Raw genomic sequence first — 6,000 nt, 5'->3', positions numbered from 1 at the left:
CCTTATGGAGATGCAGATTTTATTTTCCAGCAGGACTTGCCCACAATGCCAAAAGTACCAATACCTGGTATCTATCACTGTGCTTGATTGGCCAGAAAAATCACCTAACCTAAGCTCCTTAGCCAATCTATGGGGTATTGTCAAGAGAAAGATGAGATACCAGACCCATCACTAAAGGCCGCTATCAATGCAGCACCTCAGGATCATGGCCTCCATGCCACACCGCATTGATGCAGTATTTCATGCAAAAGGAGCCCGATCAGGTACTGAGCGCATATACTGTACATACTTTTCAGTAGGCCAACATGTTGGTGGGAAAAAGCACTAAGGAGCAAGAAGGGTGCTTACATGATCCTGAGAGGAAATGGGGGGCTGCCCTGATTGGTTCCCAGGCCGACAGACAGCCTGGAAGAGCCAATCAGTGCTGCATCAGGCAGGGAGGTGCCCTAGCAGAACAAGCAGAACATCATTCTGTGCTGGGCTATGAATGAGGGATGGGTCTTGCAATGTCTGCCAGAAAAAAACATTTTAGGGAGTCGGGGACAGTCAAAAGTCACAATCATTGCATTCTACTGCCAGAGATGGTGAAGGGAAAAGCTAGAATTTGAAAGAATTATTGTGTAGAATAAGGACAGGCAGGGAAAGCTGTCAGTCAGGGAGTGAAAAGTCAGGAGCTGAGACTGGGTGTGCCTCCTAGCACAACTGTAGCTGCTGCAGAACCTCCAAAGCCGCTACCTGCAAAGGTCTTTTTTTCATATTTTAACAAACATTTTTTTGGGGGGAAGGGGATTGAATAATAGTAAAATTGTACAACACATGTTTTATCATCCAGAGGATAGATGTACTGTAGCATTTGAAATCTTTGTGAGGTCACCTGAAATACTAATCTAAACTCCCTGTCAGGGCATCTCCACAAATTTTTAAATTTTTTTGTAACTTTAGGAAAATAGTATGCGTGTGTAGGGTAGTGGAGGTTAACTCTGTGAGTGATAATGTGACATCCTAGGCAAAAATCTGTTGTTTCATCTTCACACAGTTCAAATGTATTTATTTTGAATTTGTTTTGAAAACCAGTTTCACGTGTCTTACAATATACAGGGTAGCTGAGGCTAATATCTGTGAGTGGTGATGTTATCTATTAGGCAAAAATCAGTTTTTTCATCTCCACACAGTTCAAATTTTTATTTTATTTTTTTGGGTTGAAGTTTTTAAAACCAGCATATACTATATGTTTTGCCCTATAAGATGCACCGGCCCATAAGACGCACCTAGGTTTTAGAGGCGGACACTCAGAAAAAAAAAAATTCATTACACATCAGGTCAGACCACCAATGTTAATAAGACCCCAATAAGACCTCAGATTAGACCCCAATATAAATGAGCCCCATGCCTCTCATCAGCCCCCATATCAGCCCTTATGCCTATTATTAGCTCCCATTATCAGCCATTATGCCTCTCATAATCCCCATTATCATCTACGATGCCTCTCATCACCCCCTATGATCATCCATGATGCCTCTCATAACCCCCATGGCCTCAGATCAGCCCCAAGTTTTATAAACATAAAAAAACATTTACCTTTCCTGTTCCTAGATGCCGCCGCTCCTCACCACCTGCGATCTTCTTCTTCCTGTTGTCGGCTGTGCTGTGAACTGGCGCGCACAGCGTGAGGTCACAGAGCGCCCTCACGCTGTGCGCAGCCGCTGCACAGCCGAGGACCAGGAAGCGGAGAGTACAGAGCCTTTACCGCTTCCTGGTACTAATGAGCGCTGCCATAATAGAAGCGCTAATTAGTATTCGCCCCATAAGACACAGGGGGGGGCATTTTCCCCCTGCTTTGGGGGGGTGCGTCTTATGGGGCGAAAAATACGGTATGTGCCTTACAATACACATGGTAACGGAGGTTAACATCTGCGAGTGGTAACGTGACATACTAAGTAAAAATCTGTGTTTCATCTCCACATTGTTTAAATGTAATTTTTTGGGGTTGAAGTTTTTAAAACCAGCATATGTGTCTTGCAGGTTTGTAAGTGGTGAAATGACATACTAGGAAAAATCGGTGTTTCATCTTTTAACACAGTTCAAATAAAAAATAAAATTGTATAGTAGTTTGTGAACTTGTGTTTTACACTGGAGAATTTTTTTTTCTGAATGTGCATATTTTAATGAGCAAACTATATTGTGTGCAAATTTGTGGCAGTGGTATTGCAGTATTGCCAAATGCATCTGTCGGTAGCAGTGTCTTTACTGTGTTGTGTGGAAAAGGGAAGGACATCATATTGCACCTCTTTTCCTTAAGTTCCAGAGAACAGACTTGCAAACCAATCCATACTTTGTGTGACTGTGTACATCTAGGCCCTAAAAATGTCAGGGAAGGGTTCCAAACAAAAGACCCAGAGATGGAGTGTGAGTAGCAACAGCACCAGCTACCCAGCCAGAAGTATTAGTAGTTGACTGCAGTTGCTCCTGGCTTCGGAAAGGCGCAACATTATTGTTGCGAAGAAAGAGGATGAGATTGTGGATTGGATGGCTCACTCCTCCTCTCAGTTGCAGCAGGATGATGTCAAGGTGACTTAGGAGTGTGACATCATGCCGTGGAGCCAGGGTTCATCCTGCTCCTCCTTGCAGCCCCAGAGAAGGCTTTCAGTGTAGTGATCTGTCTTCACTGCCCCTTCCTAGTGGGGAAGAAGTGGCAAGAAAGCCCCATCATCCCCTACAGCAGATAGTCAAGGGAGTCTCCCTCTTGACAACTTGTGTGAGAGAATCAGAGTTTGTACTGGCCTGAGGAGGAGGAGGTTCAGGAGGAGGCTGCAGACCCCATGCATAGCTTTGTTGGTGGTAGTAGTGGCACCCGTTGCCACGATATAGGTGTTGAGGGCAGACACAGTGGCAGTCTCCATCATGCCACTGCTGCAGCCTGCCGACCATCATGTTCTGACGTGTAAAAGCAGGTTGTTTACTGTATAGACAGAAAAACAGGGTAAAAACGTTTGGGAATTTGAAATATACTCCAATTTAGAAGGCTCGCCATATAGGGTTGTGCAAATATAGGCACAACGCTACTGTAGACGTGTCGGAGATAAATTCAATCCCCAATGTAAAGGTAGGTATGCAGCCACGGATGCAGGTGTCCTCAGATGAGCGTGCTAGGGCCCACACAGGACTAGAATAAAGTGAAAAGAAGGAGCATCCCTCGGCGCAAGGAACCAACCAATTGCAGATGATGGATCTTCAGAAATATTTATTGCACCCACACTATGCGTTTCGCGGAAAGAACCCCCTTCATCAGGTGAAGAATATTGCATAACAAATGGACAAACATGCTGGATATATATACACACATAAATGGTCACATGCAAGTGAGGTCAGAGGGGAGGTGGGCGTCACCCCAAAATCTCCCCAAACTGGAATCATAACAACAAATATACAAACTAATAAATTAAGATGTATACATCTATTAACTGCCCCATTGTGCTTACAGGCTACCACATAAATGTATTTCAGTCATTGACATACATAAAGATCGCTTTAAAGTACTTTTCGGACCAGCCCATCGCTAGGGAGGAGGAACAGCGTCACCCAGGGTCACATGATCGCTGTTCCGATCATGTGACCTATGATGCAGACTTGTTGCTAGGCGACGTGACTCTTCCAGGCCGGCGAGAGGAGAGGCTCGGCAATCGGAAAGGTCAGGCGTCACGCCGCCTCCATGGAGCAGTCTGCAGTGCTGTGGAAAGGTGCTTGAGATGCCATTCATCACTGGGAATGATCGGTCCACAGGGCATTGTATTATTTTAATTGAAAGAAAGGTGGGGGGGGGGGGAAACATATTCCCACATGTATCAGAAAGACTAAAAGATATATTGATAATGAAATAAATAAATATAAAAATAAATTAATAAAAAGTAAATGAATGGGTAATAAAATCCAGAATATATAATTATAAATATACATACACTGCTCAAAAAAATAAAGGGAACACAAAAATAACACATCCTAGATCTGAATTAATTAAATATTCTTCTGAAATACTTTGTTCTTTACATAGTTGAATGTGCTGACAACAAAATCACACAAAAATTTAAAAATGGAAATCAAATTTTTCAAGCCATGGAGGTCTGGATTTGGAGTCACACTCAAAATTAAAGTGGAAAAACACACTACAGGCTGATCCAACTTTGATGTAATGTCCTTAAAACAAGTCAAAATGAGGCTCAGTAGTGTGTGTGGCCTCCACGTGCCTGTATGACCTCCCTACAACGCCTGTGCATGCTCCTGATGAGGTGGCGGACGGTCTCCTGAGGGATCTCCTCCCAGACCTGGACTAAAGCATCTGCCAACTCCTGGACAGTCTGTGGTGCAACGTGACGTTGGTGGATAGAGCGAGACATGATATCCCAGGTGTGCTCAATTGGATTCAGGTCTGGGGAACGGGCGGGCCAGTCCATAGCATCAATGCCTTCGTCTTGCAGGAACTGCTGACACACTCCAGCCACATGAGGTCTAGCATTGTCTTGCATTAGGAGGAACCCAGGGCCAACCGCACCAGCATATGGTCTCACAAGGGGTCTGAGGATCTCATCTCTGTACCTAATGGCGAGCACATGGAGGGCTGTGCGGCCCTCCAAAGAAATGCCACCCCACACCATTACTGACCCAATGCCAAACCGGTCATGCTGGAGGATATTGCAGGCAGCAGAACGTTCTCCACGGCGTCTCAAGACTCTGTCACGTCTGTCACATGTGCTCAGTGTGAACCTGCTTTCATCTGTGAAGAGCACAGGGCGCCAGTGGCGAATTTGCCAATATTGGTGTTCTCTGGCAAATGCCAAACGTCCTGCACGGTGTTGGGCTGTAAGCACAACCCCCACCTGTGGACGTGGGGCCCTCATATCACCCTCATGGAGTCTGTTTCTGACCGTTTGAGCAGACACATGCACATTTGTGGCCTGCTGGAGGTCATTTTGCAGGGCTCTGGCAGTGCTCCTCCTGTTCCTCCTTGCACAAAGGCGGAGGTAGCGGTCCTGCTGCTGGGTTGTTGCCCTCCTACGGCCTCCTCCACGTCTCCTGATGTACTGGCCTGTCTCCTGGTAGCGCCTCCATGCTCTGGACACTACGCTGACAGACACTGCAAACCTTCTTGCCACAGCTCGCATTGATGTGCCATCCTGGATAAGCTGCACTACCTGAGACACTTGTGTGGGTTGTAGACTCCGTCTCATGCTACCACTAGAGTGAAAGCACCGCCAGCATTCAAAAGTGACCAAAACATCAGCCAGGAAGCATAGGAACTGAGAAGTGGTCTGTTGTCACCACCTGCAGAGCCACTCCTTTATTGGGGGTGTCTTGCTAATTGCCTATAATTTCCACCTGTTGTCTATCCCATTTGCACAACAGCATGTGAAATTGATTGTCACTCAGTGTTGCTTCCTAAGTGGACAGTTTGATTTCACAGAAGTGTGATTGACTTGGAGTTACATTGTGTTGTTTAAGTGTTCCCTTTATTTTTTTGAGCAGTGTATAATTAATTGCAAAAAAATGCACATTACAAGAAAAAGAAAAATCATGTTCTGTACAGCTGCTGCTGCCTCCATCATGCCACTGCTGCAGCCTGCCGACCATCATGTTCTGTAAAGCTTCTGCTGCCTCCATCATGCCACTGCTGCCGTCTGTCTACTATCATCTTCCGTAAGGCTGCTGCCTGCCAATATGTACTATATGGCTGCTGCCACCGGCTTAGCTGCTGCTCCTCGCTGCTAATCCTCTACTGCCACTGCTATTAACGCTATGGAACTACTACTAACATCACTACTACCATTACTGCTATTACTACTACTACTACCCATAGACAGCCAATCTACTGCCTTGTATGTTCCATGCTATGCTGCTTCTGCTGCCACTACTATTGTGGTCATGTGCCTCTTATTACCCTGCCACATCCACACTTTGCTGCTGCTCCCAATTAAAAGGGAGGATTTTTCTAGGATAGTTCACAACAAA

Source organism: Bufo bufo, chromosome 9 (genome assembly GCF_905171765.1).
Source record: "Bufo bufo chromosome 9, aBufBuf1.1, whole genome shotgun sequence".
NCBI lineage: Eukaryota > Metazoa > Chordata > Amphibia > Anura > Bufonidae > Bufo > Bufo bufo.
This window is presented reverse-complemented; position numbering follows the sequence as displayed.